General features: G+C 38.8%; 1 non-coding gene across 1 annotated transcript; it reads right to left on the reverse strand.

Moving 5' to 3' along the window:
* Positions 1-822: 822 nt before the first annotated feature.
* On the reverse strand, positions 823-929 carry LOC111758527 (U6 spliceosomal RNA). Its single transcript, XR_002792705.1, has one exon. It is a non-coding gene; the product is annotated as a U6 spliceosomal RNA (small nuclear RNA).
* Between the last annotated feature and the right edge of the window lie 17772 nt (positions 930-18701).

The following is an 18701-nucleotide window of genomic DNA, read 5'->3' on the forward strand; positions in this document are numbered from 1 at the left end:
TAGTAATATGGTTATCTATCTTACACACTTAAACATACATGCAGTTATATCTTTTAGAGCACCTTCTTTTCCTCTTTTTTATAATAACAATTAAATATTTTGGGTTTTATTACTCCTTCAGTTCTTATTACTTTTTTTGAAGAGAATAAAACCAAATGTGACAAAACAAAATAGAGTCAGTCAAAACAAAAGGATGGACATAGTACATGATGTAAAAACAAAATATAATGTGATCAACAATGGTTACCATAATGCCTCTTGCTATCTTCAAAAGAATTGCCCATATTATCAGGTATCATGAAATTGAACAAACCAGTACAGAACAAAACCAATAAAGATGAAACATTGGAGACATTACAGGACTTCAAAAGAAGTTAATAGTTAAAGCAGAATGGATATCATAGTGAATCTTATTGTCTTCAAAGCAGTTGCCTATGTCCTCAGACTTGATATTAGTAAACAAAACAGAATAAAGTAAAATCAGTCAAAACAAGACTGAAAGCAATATAGGGCTTCAAAATCAAGTTAATAGGAAATAAAAATTGGTTACCATAGTATATCCTGCTATCTTTGGAATAGCTGTCCATACCATCAAATCTAATAGAAGAAGACAAACTGGAACAGAATAAAACCAAACTAAACAAAACAAGGAAAACAATATGGGTTTCAAATCACGATAAAAGATAAACAATGGCCACTGCCTTCCCTTTTTAGACAATTGCTCCCCTTTCACTTTCTTTTATTTTCTTTTTTAAATTTTTAAAAAAATAATTTAAAGAAAGACTAAAAACAGAAAATGGGTAGAAATAATACATACTTTCAAAAAATATGGAACGCTTCACGAATTTGCTTGTCATCCTTGTGCAGGGGCCATTCTAATCTTCTCTGTATTATTCCAATATTAGTATATGTGCTGCCAAAGCGAGCACTTTTTTCAATTGTTAATGAGAGTAAATTTACTGTGTATGAGTAAGATAAGAAAACACTACTACGATGACTTACCATGATTTAGAAATCAGGGGGAAGGGATTTTGATGCTGAACCATGCATGCTAGAGGATAGTTTTAGGAGAATAATTTACTTACATAGTAGTTAGACATCAACGCATACTGGTGAGCAAACCGAATGAATTTTGATTTTATCTTTTGACTCTTTTAAGAAAGGGAAAAAGAGTAAATTGTAATGGGAAAGTTAAGAGGGTCAGTACATATCATATAGCTATTTCGTTAGCTGAATTTTCACTGCTGGGATAAAATGCCTGACATTCAAAGGAAGACAGGCTTATGATTCCAGAGGTTTCAATCTAGGCACAGCTGGTTCCAAGTCAGGAATAAGATAGCAGAAGGGCGTGGGGGGAGCCATGAAGCAGAAAGTGTGGGAGACAGAGTGAGAGGAGGGCCGGAGATAAGAATGTATCTTCCAGGTTAAGTGCCCAGTGACCTGTCTCCTCCAGATGGGACATATCTCCTAGCAGTCCTACTCAACATGAATTTATCAATGGGATAATCTGCTGGTGAGGTTATGAATGACCTCACTACCTTTCAGAAGCCCCACCTCAGAACACATGAGTATTCAGGTGTCCTAAACATTTTTATTTACTTACTTACTTTTTGGTTTTTGAGATAGGATCTTGATATGTAGTTCAGGCTGGCCTTGAACTCACTGTGATCTACTGCCTCAGCCTTCCAAGTGCTTGCATTTCAGGTGTGTACCACCATGCTGGGCTTTACTGACATTTTTGAGCCAAGTCATAACAGCCATTATCTTTAAAAGTTTCCTAAGTCATAAAGTGTAAGGTTATATTTAGGTGAAAGGTCTGAAAATGTATTAAAATCAGTCAGTTGGAAGTCAGGTGTTTTGATGAATGGGTCCATGTGTTTTCTGGGGACTTTCCCAGGCTAATGACTTTGGTGTAACTTACACTTTGCTTTGTGGTTCAGTACTAGAAAGGCAAAGTCCAAATGCTTCTCTAGACAAGATAGGACTTGTCTAGCCAGGAGTTTGTCTTTTAGATGTGGTCTGAGATCAGATGTAGGTTGTTACCGTAGATGACACATAAGATAAAACACCAAGGAAGTTCTGTTTATTTATTTATTTGTTTTTTTTCTGGGATTGCAGGGTATTACTCAGAAGGTGTGTTATCTTCGTGCATGAAAGCAAAACAAAACAAAACAAGAATGAGAAAGGAAAAGTAGAAAGTACTTTATCTACAGTCACACTTTCTGTGTTGGAATCCTCAACTTCCAAACCTGTTCATTCACTCTTACTTTGAACATTTTTCTATGTTTTAAATAATTTCTGGCCAACATCATTTATCTTACCAACTCTTGGAGTCTATGAACCCTATTTTAAACTCTACCTGGCCTATGAAGCTGGGGAAGCTAGTTTATGAAGGGTTCATCCAGTGACGCTGTTCACATAGGCATGACATAGAAAGTCTGTAGCATTAAAGAAGAAAAATGGCCGTGCTCTTTACTTCCATCTCCCCAAGTCTAGTGGAGGAAAGAGGATAGCTTCTGGATATTACAGCGGATATTACCCTGTATAAAAACCTCTGCTATCTTGGCAATGCCTGTAGCATTTGTAAATTCTTTGGTCTTATTTTCCATGCTCTACCATTCACACCCCTTCTCTCCAGCCTTAGCTGTTTCTCAAGATTCCTTAAAACAAAGTCTTTGCTCTCACCAAACTGGTTTGCCTACTCTTCCTGGTCATATCTTCCTTTTCTCTCTCTCCTCACCTGGCTTATGTCATTTCCCCATTCACCAAGGATGAATCCCCCGCCCCCTTCCTCTCTCCTGAGTCATCCAGTCATCCAGTTTACTTCTGCCATTTTCTAGACCTATTTTATTTTATTGTATCTCTTTAATTCTTTTGAAAAACATAAGAATTTCTCCCATAGGGCTTCTAATCTCTATCTGCTACTTGGCAATTCTTCAAATATTATAAAAATTGTAATTTTTGGATCATTGGATTGTGTTGTAGTTTCTTGTCTCTTTGTTGGTATTTATCTTTATTATTTCCCCCAGTAATCTTCAGGATGTAGGATACTCTTACACTTGACTTCTGGTGTCTCCTGTAGCACCTGTCAGAATATGTTGTATGGGGTGGAGCCTGACATAGATTTGTTTATTAAATGGCATTTCTTTCCAAGATCCATGTGTTATCTACCTAGGAGGAGAAAATTTGCAATAATAATGTGCCAGGCCTGAGAACAAAAGAGGTATTCATTAAATGCGAAATCTGATGGATTGTAGATGTAAAACTGACATTTAAAGACAGTAGTGAGAATGGTTACTGGAGTTACTCTGATGTTCATTCCATCAGCAAATAGGTATTTTAAGCTTCTGATTGACACAAACCCCTTTTGTGTCTGACTGGGAAAAGACCAGAAATACAAGGAAGATTCCAGAGCTTAAGTCATTATTTACTCAGGTCTTCAAAAGCAAAGAATATATCTTTCTAACACACACACACACATACACACACGCACACACACGCACACTTGTATCGTTGCATTAATACATTATCCCTTGGTTTAAGCTTCATTGTCTTTAGGAAATGCCTCTTCTTACTCCTGAGGTTTTCTGTGTTTATCTTTTTTGTGTTCTGGTGTTTAGCTGATGGTGTCAGCAGCACTACTGTGTTGGAGCCCATCAGGATAACCTGGTGTATGTGAAATGCGCATGACACATTGGGCGAAGGAGATGGTCTTCTTCTCTAGCAGGAAGTACACCAGTATCTGGGGACCCCTGCTGGAGGTGGAGCAGATAACTGCCACTGCAAGGTGCCACTACCTCAATGTGGTAGAGGAAGAAGTACCTGTGCAGGTGGGACCCTGTGTCCAGCACAACTAGGAGAATGAACCCATTACCCAGCAGAGTCAGCAAGTAGGTGGTCTCGAAGAGCAAAAAGAGCCCAGCCTGGGCCTGTCTGTCATTGGAGAGACCCATTGGGAAATACTCGCTCACACAGGTCACACTGTCTCTTCTCAAGGAGCAGGTTGGACAGGCTGCTGAGCAGTGAGGGGGACCTAATCAGAATCTGAATTTGTAGTTAGAATTGGACGAAAGGTTTCAAGTAGAGCTGCAAATACCTGTATCATTTCTCCATCCTACTATGGACTTCTTAAAGTCAGACATCTTTTCAAATTTTTTTCTGAAATATAAAGATTCCTGCTGTTGGGAGGCTAAGGCAGGACGATCATTGTGAGTTCGAGGCTAGTGTGGGCTTCAAAATGAGCTCAAGGGCAGTGTAAACTACATAGTGAGAATCTGTCTCATAAAGGCAAAGCAAAGCAAAGCAAAATAGCTTTCCTAATGAATGTTTCACAATACATTTTTTGTTAAGAGATTAGATAAACAAAAGTTTAAGGTGATTTTAAGGATTGTTCTATTTAGAACATGATGTAGAACCTGTTTTCTGGGATTCGGCCTTGTCCTTCCTACTGAGGCCAGAGTCAGGGGCCATTCCTGCTTCTCCCGTAATCCAGGCTGGATCAGTGACAGAGGAAAATCCCTTGCTTGGTTCTCAGTGACTAATCAGGATTATTGCTGTGTTGATAAGAGCAGGACCTCATTGCAGGACACTACATCGACTGATTGTGTCCCAGTATTTTGAGATTATACTGTTTCCTTGGTGAGACGCAGGCATTTGACTGTTAAAGTAATGATTAATGAAAGATTAATGTGCATATCACTTACTTGTGATGACAGTATTTGGAAATTGGCAGTGCCCACAGATGACATCAGCAAGGGAGTGCCTCTCAAATCCTCTGGGGCTTTGTTCCGAATCACAGCAAGGACACAGTTTTGGAACATGCCTGTGTTTGTTTTGCTGAACTTTAGTAAAAGATAAAGAAGCCATCTTTTTCCTAATGTACTAAGAAGTTTTGTGATCTTTTTTTATTTACCAGCAGCAATTTCCTCTAGGCTTCTTACATCATATCTTTTTTGCAACATGGCAGGAGAGGTAGTGCAAATGTCTATAAATGAAAATAAGGGGAGCCCACAGGGACACAGAGTAGAATCTGTCTAATGAACAGCACATCTGAATGCCCAGTAGGAGGAGTATGAAGGAGTGGGAAAAGCTCCTTCTGTGAAGAGGTGGCTTAGGAAAATCTCAAAGAATTTGTGGTAGCTACCAGAACACGGCCAACACCGATGACATTTTAGGGTAACCTGATAAGCTTGATAAGTCTAGAAGCCTAAATCACACTCAAGAATGTAAATCCTAATCTCAGGTGAGTGAAATTCATAAATGTAGTATTTGTATTATAACTTGAATGTTTCTAAGTTGATTATAATGTGAAGCTAAGTTTGAAAGATCACTGCTTTTGAGGGAACTTAAAAAATTTAAGACAAATTTTTTTTTTTTTTTTGTCTTTTTGAGACAGGGTCTCACTATGCAATTCAGGCTGGCCTTGAGCTCACTTTATCGCCCAGGCTAGTCTTGAACTTGCAACAATCCTCCTGCCTCAGTTCCCAAGTGCTAGCATTACAGGCATGCACCACTACGACCAGCTGAGATGAACACCTTTTGAAATCAACCTAAGGAGGAAAGATCTTTGAGGCTAAATTCTTCAAATATGTCATGTTTAAGAAACATGTTGTCATTTGAAAAAGTGGAAGCCAGAACAGATTAAGTTATCTCAAATCACCTGGTGAATAATGAAAAAAAAATAGTTATCTTCTTTTATGTACTGGGTTTCTGTTTAGCCTGGGTTTTCTTAGGTTTTAGAACATCTTAGACCAAGCAAGAACCACTGTAGTGAGTAACACATGAGAGAAGGTATGGAAAACCACAATCTTCCAAACACTAGCTAAACAAAAATGGTTTGTGTTGAGGATGTGAAAGATAGGCCATAGAATCCAATGCAATAAAAATGAGAACAATTTGTTTTTCAAGGCTTCATCCCAGAACAGTTTTCTGTGAAATTTTGCTCCATCTCACAAGAGTCTAGCAGGCGTGTGTCTGTGACAGTCTGTTATCGCTCTCACCCTCTGTTGCTCAGTGACCTAAATGGAGGCCCCAGGACTGCAGTCTGCATCATAAAAGTTGGAAATTTTAAAAAGAAAAATTACATTAAGTTCAGGATATAGCACAGGTTCCTGCAACTTGTTTCTTAAACAATGCTCAACATAATGGTCAATGGATTTTCACCTGGTGTCTTGCTGGGAGATGGTGCACAGTCTAATGGAGATGTCTACAAAATGAAAATGCCTTTAAGGACAGATGTAAGTTTACAGTTATTACAAGAAAGGACATATAGCCAGGTGTGGAGCTGCACGCCTGTAATCTCAGCACTTGGGAGACTGAGGCAGGAGGATTGTTGTAAATTTGGCACCAGCCTGGTCCACAAAATGAGCTCAAAGCCATCATGGATCCTGTCTCAGTTTTCTATGGCCCTTGTCTGAACAAAAACAAACAAACAAACAAACAATCAAACAAACAAACAAATACACACATATCAAATGCACTTACTATACAAGCTTTCTCACAAGACCTGCCATAAAGGCAGCCAAATAACAGCATACAATATTCACCACACATTGAGCAAGCAGGCATGAATCTAGCAGCTGAGTTACTACAATTATACAGAACAAAAGAACCTGATTAGAAATGCTTTTATATTTAAACACTACAGAAATAGCAACCCTTACAAATACTCTGAGATTTTTCTGACTACCACAATTTTGATATGTGAGATTTTGTTTTAAAACTCCACAAACCATTTTAGGAAACTAAATCTTTTGGGCAACCCAGAAGTAAATCCCAATCTACCTCTCAAAACCAGGTTTATTGGCAATTATTGTGTTACTTTGTTTGGTTTTTAAAAAATAATCAACCTTCCGGGAGAACATGGCGGAGTTCCGGGAGAACATGGCGGACAGATAACAGCAACTACCGGAGGCTCTCTGAAAAACTAGGCTCAGAAGCCAGGTATGGTGCGGACTAAAGAGACATAAGCAGGTGGAGTTATGCTCTGCTGACTCAGGAATGAACTCGGCTGAGAGAAACCAACTTGGAATGCAGTCCTGGTGCTAAAACAGGAACAGAAAAGTCTCGCTGCTGAGGCTGGACCCTGCGCCATTGGAAGCCTCGATTTGGGTTTCCCGCCGCGCAGCGGCTACATCTACATCAGCTCGGCAAGGAGAGAGATGCGCGGAAACTCTGAGAACGTGAGTCTGCGAACGGAGTCGAAAACAGGACGGGCAGGGAGGCATGTTCTGATTTGTGGCGAGGTGAGTGAGAGAAACTGACACTCCACCACAGTTTGACTCCAGCGGACTTTCTGGGCCTGAGCAGTCCTGTGGGAGCAGGGCACACTGGCGACTCCAGCCACACATTCCCCTCTCGGGCGGGATTGGTGAAAAGTGCCTGGCCTGCGTGATGCTGTCGGCAGACCCCGTAGGCTGGCCCAACCCAGATCGCAGAGCCTGACGGAGGCCGGGAGGGGCGGGCCCCCGCATAGGCTGCCTGGTGCGCAGCGGTGAGTGGGAACACCTAACCAGCGCAATTCGATCAGACTGTGGCTGACAGGGAGAGAAGCTGGGCCTCTCATATAAGCTTGCATATATAAGGAACAGAGAATATGGGAAGAGGCAGCAACAAGAAAGGCTCCTCGGCCACCAATTCTGAGAAACAGGCAATAGCGGACACCGCACCAATACACATAAAGCACCATATAGAGAGCCTCATAGACCAATTCAGGAATGAAGTTATCAACGACCTGAAGCTAGAAGTATGCAAAATAGTTAGAGAAATGCTAAGCCCCACCCAAGAAAAAACAGATGGTGGAATGGAAGAACAGAAAAAGAGGGGAGAATTGTTTGATGGAGAAAACAGGGAAAGCATAGAATACGTGAAGCAGGTTCAAAGGGACTACCAAGAAACTAAGAAGTCTATCGAAGACTGGCATAACAGCTTGAAAGAAACTAAGGACAGACTATCTGAACTGGAGGGCAGAATTGTAATATGGGAGAATGAAATGAAAAATTTCTTAAAAATAACAAAGAAACAAACAGCAATAATACAAAGACAAGAAGATGATAAGAGGAGCCATAACTTAAGGATTAAGAACATAAGAGAAGAAGTAGGGACACAAACAAATGAACTACAAAAGCTACTCACAGAAATAATCCTGGAGAATTTTCCTAATTTAGCAAAAGGTAAAGATACTCAGATGTATGAGGCATACAGGACCCCAGCTACCTACAACCCAAACAGAGCAACACCCAGGCATATAATAATAAAAATTCCAGAAATTCAATACAAGAACAGAATATTAAAAGCTGTAAGAGACAAGAAACAGACCACTTACAAGGGAGCACCCATCAGAATTACAGCAGATTTCTCTGCACAAACCATCAAATCACGAAGAGCGTGGGGGGAAATAATTCAAGCTTTGAAAGATAATAATCTCCAGCCAAGATTGAGATATCCTGCACAACTGTCCCTGGAAATTGATGGGAAAACAAGGTGCTTCCAGGATAAAGAGGAACTGGGGGAATTTGCAACCACCAATTCAACTCTACAGAGAGTATTGCAGGATATTCTAAAAAAAGAAAAATACAAAGAATCCAGAAATAGTGGAGGCCACGACTAATGGAGCAGAGAACAAAGTGAAGAAGACAAACTGACAGCTACTGACAGAATAAGAGCTCAACAGAAATGAGACAGAGAAGATTGGATGATAGGAACAGCTATTTTGGAGAAAATGACATCTTAGTAGGTAATACTGATTTAGTATCATCTTGTTTTGAAGTCTCATCTAGCTTTTGTCCTTCTGTCTCCAATGGTCTAAATAGGTTGTATCTTACTGGATTTTATTATGTACAATAGTATAAGCAAAAACCTTTTAAAGACAAGGAGATTATACAGAAACCATTATTCATTTTCTGTTAGTCGATTCTAAATACTCTGTAATGCTGTCATTCTCTTAAATGGTTTTACATTGTTTTGATATACTTAATGCTACAGTATACGAAGTTGTACTCAAGGATTTCAAGGAAAGAGACAATATGGTAACTAATTTTAGGTCAGGATTATCTGGTGGTGAAACACTATTCTGCTTAAATGGTTATGTTTTGATCTGTGCTGTTTCGTTGTTATGCCCTCTTTTATCTCAATCTCCACTCCACTATTTACTTTTTTAATACTTTTTTAAAAAATTTTTATCCTTTTAATTAAAGGAAAAAATAGCAGGATATATTATAGTAACCCACTTTGACTTTCCATTACCTCGATTTAAAGCCCTGTATTACTCTCACCATCTGGTTTTTAACTGATGTTCCCCTATTCTGTTTTGCTGGATAGTATCAGGTTTGAAAATTTAGGCATCAGCTGTGAAGATAATGAGATTCATTATAACGCCCATTCTCATTGACTTTTATCTACTTTTGAAGACCTACAATGTCTCCAATGGTTTGGCTTTGTTGGTTTTGTTCTTTACTGTTTTGTTCAATTGTACTATAACTAATGGTATAGGCAATTCTATTAGAGATAGCGGGAGGCATTATGGTAACCATTGTTGATCACCTTGTATTATGTTTTCACATTATCTATTATGTCCACCCTTTTGACTTGACCGATTCTGTTCTGTTATGTCACATTTGGTTTTACTCTCTTCCAAAAAAAGTAATAAGAACCGTGAGAGCAATGAAACCCAAAATGTGTAATAGTCATTGTACAAAAGAGAGGAAAAGAAAGTGCTCTAAACTATATAACTGCATGCATATTTAAGTGTATAAGATAGAATATGATATCACAGAGTTTTATTGGATCATTGAACAGAACTGTTTGCAGTATCATTGATGGAATGTCCACTTTACAAGCTTTAATTTTGTGACTTGAACAATTATTTCTAAGATGACAGTAAGTAATCCATTAACTAGTGATTTCCTACTGTTCATTTTTTTCTGCAAATCTGTATAACTTGTACCCTTTCTCTGCTTTTTTTTTCTTTTCTCCTTAAATAAAATTTTAAAAAAAATTTAAAAAAAAATAATCAACCTACAAATACAACAATTGTATTTGTTTTTCTTTTATAGTGCTGGAGATTGAACCCACAAAATGCTGAACTACGTTACTCAGTCCTTCCTATTTTGGGACAAGATCTCATTAAGTTTCCCAGACTGGCCCCAAATTTAATTATTCTGTCTCAGTTCACTGATTAGTTGGGATTACAGGTGTGCACCACCACACCAAGCAACAATTTAAAGCTTTAAGGTCACAAAACTGATGTCTTTACGTTTTCATATGTGATCATTTAGAAATGATCCTGCATTATATGGCTAAATGAGAAAAAACAGAAAACCACAACAATCTCACTTAATATTTCCCATAGGTCTAAAAACCTATTCCCTTCATGAATAGGTTTTCAGTTTCCTCTAGACCTAATGATCTAATAAAACCATCAGTATTCAAGTGAACAGATTATTCAAGTAAACAGAGGCAAGGAATGATAAAAAGTACTTCAAAATTTAAATTGGACATCACTGAAGATGGCAAATTGCTTACATTAACCTCTCTAACACCAACATTTAGTAAATAGCCTAACTGCTACACCAAAACACACACGAAAAAGTGAATTCATTGCCCCTCCATTCCATCTTGGAGGGCAGTCTGGCTGGAGGACAGTGAGTCTGTATTCTGTGCCTCTCCAGTCCATCCTGGAGGATGGACCCACTCGAAGTCAGTGAGTTTGTAATCTGGGTCTCATCCATTGCATCCTGGAAGGTGGGTTGGCTGTAAGAATGGAAGACTGAAGGGAACTGAAGGGAAGACCCAGGACAATAGCCCAGTGCACAGACACACACGAATGCCAGGATCAAGTATCAAGTCTATATCGAACACATTTCTGGGGTGCAACATAGACATTAGCAAAGAGCTGTAGACACCAGAAGAAGAAAGTGAACATAGACACCCCTACAAACCTGCCAGCAGCCATCAGGGACCAGTAGTCAGTTCTGGTGAGGAGAGCAAGCCAGCCAAGCTATCGTGCACCTGCCACCATCAGGACAGCCTAAGAATAGATGAACACGTCTGGAGAAGCCAGCACTGTATGCAGTGCTGGCCCTGGGAACCTAGGATAGAAGAAACCCAGTTGCTTGACCCATTCCCCAGCACTGTGGATGGGCAGCCAACACAGGAAGTGCCTGGCACACCAAAACCTGCTTGTCTGGAAGAACCCAGGAATATGTCAAGACAAAGTGGCAAAAGGCAGTGTCTGGCCTCCAACCCATGCAGAGCAAGTCCAGGAATTGTAAATATGGACAAGATTGGAAATCATACACTTAAAGTTTCTAAAGTGATGGCAACAGAAGTAAAGAAACAACTTCATGAGGCTATAAAGGAAATTAGATCAGAAATGCTATCAGATAAATGAAGAAATGAAAAAGATAAAAGAATTGCTGAGTGTATCTAAAGACATGGATAAAAAATTTAGGAGCATAAGAAAATGAGGGAAACTTTGAGTGAAAAATACAAGAGAGATTTAAAATGTGTGAAAACAATTCAAAGAGATATCCAGGAAATTAAAAACTCCATTGAAAGCTGGCAAAATCACTTGAAAGAAACTGAAGATAAACTTTCAGACCTTGCAGACAAGTTTCGCACTAGTGACCACGAAAGGAAAAATCTCTTAAAAAATAATAAGAAACCAGGAAATAATTCAATGGCTGCAAGACAATGCAAAGAAAAATAATTTAATAGTGATAGGTGTCAGTGAAAAACAAGGGTCAACATAAATGAAATAATAAGACTATTTACAGAAGTAATAGCAGAAAACTTCCCAAGCATGGGAAAAAGACCTGACATATAAACACAAGGCATATAGAACTCCACCTAGCCATAACCAAAATAAATCTATGCCCAGATATATAATAATGAAGATCCCAGAAATTCAGAGTATTGTAGGAATATTGGGAAGCAAACTTGGGACTTCATGCTTGTTAGGCAGGTGCTACTCCACTGAGCTATATCCCTGGCCAGAACAGAATATTAAAGGCTATTAGGGAAAGGAAACAGATCACCTATAAAGGAAAACTCATCAGAATCATGACAGACTTCTTAACAGAAGCCATTAAGTCAAGAAGAGCTTGAAGTATTTCAAGTATTTCAAGTCCTGAAAGAGAACAACTTCCAACCCAGATTGATGTACTCTGTAAAACTACCTTTCAAAAGTAATGGAGAAGCAAGATGCTTCCATGACAAAGAACAACTGAAGGAATTCATGACTACTAAGCAACTCTACAAAGAATAGTAAAGGACATTATAGAGACGGATAAAAATGACCACGACTCCAGGAATAGTGGCAGAGGGGGATCACTAAGCATGGCAAGCAATTGAATGAGGGGGGGATGGTGGAGTAGGGAGCCAACAGCAAGAAAATAGCATGGCAGAGATGAGCCAGTGCATGTTGGTCGTAACCATTAATTTAGATAGCCTCAATTCACCAATAAAAGGAAACTCAGGTAGCGTATATCAGGAGACAAGATCTATTAACATGCTTTATGCCAGAAACACATAGACTGAAAAGTTTCATAGACTGAAAGTCAAAGGAGAGAAAACAATGTTCCATGTGACAGGGAATAAGGAAAGGCAGGGATTGCTTGCCCATCAATTGCAGAATATATAAGAAAGACAGGGCATTTTTATACAATGGAAAGCTACTCAGCTATAAAGAAAGATATTCTCAAAGCTCTTGTAGGTAAATGCATGCAACTTGAGATCATGCTCGTGGGTAAAATGAGTATGGGTGAACAGAGTCACATGGATGAACACTGTGTTATCTCCCTAGTATAAGAGACAGAGGGAGTTAGTGGGATCCAAAATGCACAATGGATATTGTGAGACGGAAGAAGGGGAGGCATCTGAAAAGGGAATGTGGTGGTCATTGTTAATTTCTTATTACCTTGTTTTGAAGCCATGCATTGTTTTCATTGTTTTGTTTTGTTTGGTTTTATTTCATTTTGTTTTGTTTGATTATACCGGATGGCATGGGCAGCTATTTCAAAGATACAAAATATATTATGGTTTCCATCATTGATTTGCTATTATCTAGTTTCGAAGCCCTATATTGCTTCTGTTGTTTTGTTTTGACTGATTGATTCTATTTTGGTTTTTTAAATTTTACTATGTGTGACATTATAGGCAGCTACTTTGAAGACAACAACAGGCATTATGGCAGCCATTGTTGATTTTCTAATATTTTGTTTTGAAGTCTTTTTTTTTTTTTATTTAAGAGGAAAAAGAGAAAAACACAAAACAAAACAAACCAAAGCGGCGTAAGGGTACACGCAATACAGAACTACAAAACAAAACAAAACAAAAAACCATAACAGTAAGAAATTACCTGCTAGTAGATTACACACTATTTTCTTGAAAATAGTTCCTCAAATCACAGTATCAAAGAACACAAGGTGGACATTCAAACAGGGAGACTGCAAACAGCTGTGTTCAATGTTCCAAAAACATTGATAAAGTCAGCTATTTAACACCCCCAAACACACTTGCTGTTATATCCGTTAGAGCTCCTTTTCTTTTTTTTTTTTTTCCCCTCTCTTTTTTACAACAAAATTTACACATCTTGGATTTTATTACTCCTTAGTGCTTATTACTTTCTTTGGGGGGGGGGAAGAATACAGTCAAATATGGCAAAACAAAGCTGTCAGTCAATACCAAGGATAGACGTAGCACATGGTGTAGAACAGAGTACAAGTTTATCAACAATGGTTATCAACGTTGTCCCTTGTTTCCTTAAAAAGAATTGTCTATCTCATCAGATATTATAAAGTTGGACAAAACAGTAGAGAACAAGACCAATAAAACTTAGGCATTGTAAACATTACAGGACTTCCAAAGAAGACAATAGTCAAACCAGAATGGGTATCTTAGTGAATCTTATTGTCTTCAAAGTAGTTGCCTATGTCTTCAAACTTGATACTATCATATAGAATGGAACAGAGTCTAATCAGTCAAAACAAGATCGTGGGAGTACTACAGGACTTCAAAACAAGTTAATAGGAAATCGAAAAGAGTTACTATTTATATATCCTAATTTTTTTGAATTTTTTCTTTAATTAAGACAAACATAAGAAATGACTAAATAATTTTTTTTGAAACAATAAGGGGGAGATTGAGATAAAACAGGACATAACAATATAACAATAGAGGTCACAGCATGACTGTTTCAATAACCTAGTACTTCACCACCTTATAACCTGACTTAATAGTAGTTACCATAGTGTCTTTTTCCTTGAAATATTTGGGTAAAACTTCATATACTCTAGCTTCAAATATTTTCATATCAAGAAGCCCAGAATAAAGCCTTTCTAATTAATGAGTGAAAACTTTATAAGGCTTCAAGGCCACCTAATGGGGAATCATGATTACCACATATTTTTATATATTTGAATCATTACTTACATTAGGGAAACTATTCGGTATTCACACATGCGAGATTGATTTATTTCACTTATGAGTATGGTCTCAAGCTGTGCCCATTTATTGATAAATATCTCAATGTGATCCTTCTTTATAGCTGAATAATACTCCATTGTATAGAAATACCACAACTTTTTTATCCATTCCTCAGTTGATGGGCACTTGGGTTGTTTCCAAGATCTGGCGATTACAAATTGTGCTGCTATAAACATAGGTGCACATATATCACTGTGGTATGATGCTTTCAGTTCTTCTGGGAATATGCCTAGAAGTCTTGTGTTGTGTTCATTGTTTGGCTCTATTCTGATGGGCTCTATTCTGTTTTGCTTTGTTTGGTCTTATTCTCTTCAAACACACACACACACACACACACACACACACATACACACACACACACACACACACACACGCATAAAAACCCAGCTCAATATGTTAGGAGTGAAATAATATTGCTCTGATGTCAAAATAACTGCAAATAAAATTTATTAATACAAATGAGTAACAACAACAACAACAAAGAGAACAATTTAACCCAGTTTTTCTGACTAGGACTGGAAGATGGGGTCAGGGTGCAGCTTGCTGGAGGGTGGGTATTTTGGTTCTGCTTTAGGCTTTACCTCTTCCTACAGGACAGCTCAGTTTGGTAGAAAGGCATCCTGTAGAGATAGCTGAGTCTAGAAACTGGCTTTCATACAACACCAGCTTCTGAGTTACTGAGCCCTGCACCTGGGGATCTGTGGCTTTCCTGGGTGCTATTTCTTTTGTCAGAGAGACACTGAGGGACAGCTGGCTCGGTCAACTCAATATAACCCTGGATGGAATAAACTATTCCTTTTTGCAGAATAGCATGTCATTTCTCTGTCCTTGTGCTGTTTTTGGCATATCAGGTTGAGACCCTGCTATAACTACGGAAGCAGAACATTTGCATGAAGGGAGAAATTTTTAACAAGAAAAAAACTAAACAAGCTCTCTCATTTCACTTGCTTTTAGTCAACTTAAACTTGTCATTAATTTGGGAGGTCACAAACCTTGGCAATACATTAGTAGTTTCCCACTAGCTTTGCTAGAGGGTACCACCTTTGATAGTGGGTGGTGATAACAATGGACTAGGTTACCTTGGGGAGATCTGAAGACCATTTTCTCACATTTGCGGAAAACACTGACTGTTCATTTGCATCTCTGGATAGCTAACAAAAACATAGTAAAAGACTGGGCCTCTAGATTGGTCTGCTTTCTCATTACTGAGACACCACCCTGGCCCTCCCTGACTTAGAGGAGGGGGAGGTTAACTTGACTCAGAGAATTCAGTCCATGGTCAGAGGGCTCCGAGGCAGGAACAAACTGGAAGGCTGTGGTTGAACAAATATGCTTAATTCACATGGGGCAGGAAGCAGAGCAGAGGAAGAGTGTGAAAGAGGAAGAGGTGAGAGGTCAGATATAAACCCCAAGTTCACGCCTCAGCGATCCACCCAGATGAAACATGAAATGTGCTTTACTCATCCTCTGGGTGGATCTCAAGCCAATCAAGTGGACAATGAATGGGCTTTACTTTTTATAGCATCTTTGTCTTCATTTGTGTGTGTTCCTCTGCTGTGTTAATCCTTGTGGCAGATTCTCCAGATAGCCACGCCACTCTTTTAAAAGATGGCCTGTCCATTGTTATCATGACCTACTGCCAATTGGAATTGGTATGAGTTTTCTTTTCTCTCTTCCCTCTCTTCTGTACCCACCCTTATGCTTCTTTTGCAGCCACAACCTAAGCACTTGAAGGTCCTTCACCCCTAACTTTGGCCCAGACCAAAGGATGAGAAGTTTTGTGTAAGAGGATTGCACCAGCTACATGAAAATATAGTAGCCTCGAGGACAAATTGACTAACCTCAGCCAGCAGTGTTCCCTTCAGCTGAAGTTCCTATTCTTTCCCACTCAGTCAAATAAAGTTTTGCTGATGCCAATATCTGGCCCACGCTCATTTCTGCTGTCTCAGGATCAAACCACATCGTTGTCTGGTGTCATCACTAAAGAACCAGGCTTTGGTGCACAGGTGTGCCTCCTGAATGCCAAGAGCAGTCACTAAATTCTCATAATTGAAGAGGATAAGAAAATGGGAATCACAAAAAGATTAAAAGCTAGAAGAAAATCTTAGGGTCATTCTTTAAGTCTCCTTTTCAGCCTCCTTTTCAAAAGTAATTGACTTAAAATTATGTGGCCCATAAGAGTAGAGCTGGGACCAGATCTGGTATCTAAGGACCTCTAGACCCATTTTGTTCCTGTGACATCTTACTGTGCTGTCACACAAAGGCTGGAGGAAAGGGTCACAATAACCAGTGAGGAGCATTGGAGGATGGGCTTAGTTCATGGTAAGGAGGGAATTCAGGAAAGAGCTGCTACTTCTGGGGTTAGTTGAGGCTTCAGACCATCACAAGACTACGTAGGGAGACAGACTGAACTGTATCGTGAATGGCTAGTGGACTCGAGGTCAACTCACCAAATCAATTCACTCTCTTCAGTTTTGTCTGCAGAAGAGAAATATTCATATTGTGGTTGCACTAAGAGTGTGGAGCCCATACATCTAAACTCTATATTTTTTGCACAACCAGAAGGTGAAGCTGGAGAGACTTCTTCCATAAAATACAGCTTTTCCACTTCTCTTTTACTTTTTTTTTTTGTACCAGGGATTGAACTCATGACCTTGTGCTTGCCAGGCAGCCGCTTATGCCATTGAGCTAAATCCCTGGCCTTTTCGGATTCTAACAAACTAACTGCTTGCAAGTTAGAGACCGTGTTTCTCCCTTGATCATACCTCCTTCCCAGCTTTAAACAGAGATTGGTATATTAACCTAAAGTAGCATCATGGAAAGAGGCTCTCCAAGGAGAAGAGTTTGTATGAGAATGAATGACAAGGGGTTGCATTCTGGGTTGTGTGTGCCATGGTGGCCCATGAGCACACCCAGGGAGGTTGAGGCAAGTGGAGCAGATTTTCAGGGCAAGAAGTACATTTAAATTGTTTTGAAACAGAAGTGTGCTGGACAGAGAGGTTCAGGGCAGGTGGTGATTTGTCTATTGACTGTTGCTAGGAGATGGCCTTGGGAGTGATGACTGAGTGCGAGGCTGTGGTCTGGTAAAACCACTGCAAGGCTGCAGTTAGGGCTGGCTGTTCCTAAACAGGATGTCCTCAGAGGAGTGGCTTCAACTGCAAGGTTGTGGTTTTGGCAGAATCTTTTATGATACTCTTGTCCTAGGCAAATATGCTGAATCCCCCGTTATCTCTTGACACCATTTTGTTGTCAAAATTTTGGACAATGTTGTCAAAAAGTTGGACACGACTTAATCATTTTGATCCGGAGAGCTTTCACAACAGTTGGTGAACTGACTAACTGAGCATACACTGAGTAACTTCTTAAAGTTACTTCTCTTATCTAGATAGGAGGGGAAGCCAAAGGGTTATAAAGAAGCTTGCTAAGAAAAGCGTTTTCTTTCTTTCTTTCTTTTTTAAAAAATAGGTAATAATTTATTTCACATAAATTTAAAATTATACAGAATAAATGACATTTAATTATATGTCAATCATAATTATAAAGGCACTAAGTATAAATCCCTTTATATAAAAAGCTGCTTTGGAAATATGAAAGAGTAAAGGTTTGATAAGAGAAAAAAGTTATCTTCTACCTTAATATTTAATAATTTGGTAGTCAAAATTGAAAAGTCAACCCATAAAGCATATTATTTAGAAATATAAAAATATAAGCTAAGAAGACTAAGAATGTGTTGAAGGTGCTGCATCTGGACGGTGAGACCAAAACCCTGCTTACAGAGCTCTCTACTCTGAGCTTTTGTGACTATCGAACATACTTCAGGGGTTCAGAACACAGAATTCAGAAATATTTGGCAGAGAGAGATGATTCATTACAAAAGTCATGCACATTATATAGCACTGCCATTGACTTGGGCCACACTCTTTGATCATTGTATGTATTCATACTTATGATATGAAACATTTAAATGGTTGCATTTCATAAACTATAAAAAAGCCTTATGTTACGTTAGATAAGCTTTTGCTACCAAATTAGGTTTTTTAAATATGTCATTTTTTATTTAAAAAAAAGATTAAGATAAAAGAGGACATAACAACACAGGTCAGAACAGAACAATTTAAGCAACATAGTGTTTTACCACAAGACAACCCGACATAACAGTAGCTACTGTAGTGTCTCTTTCCTTGAAATATTTGAGAATACCTTCATATACTATAGTA

The sequence above is a fragment of the Cavia porcellus genome, unplaced genomic scaffold (genome assembly GCF_034190915.1).
Source record: "Cavia porcellus strain 051 isolate PalLab524CR breed Dunkin Hartley unplaced genomic scaffold, mCavPor4.1 scaffold_6, whole genome shotgun sequence".
Taxonomy (NCBI): domain Eukaryota; kingdom Metazoa; phylum Chordata; class Mammalia; order Rodentia; family Caviidae; genus Cavia; species Cavia porcellus.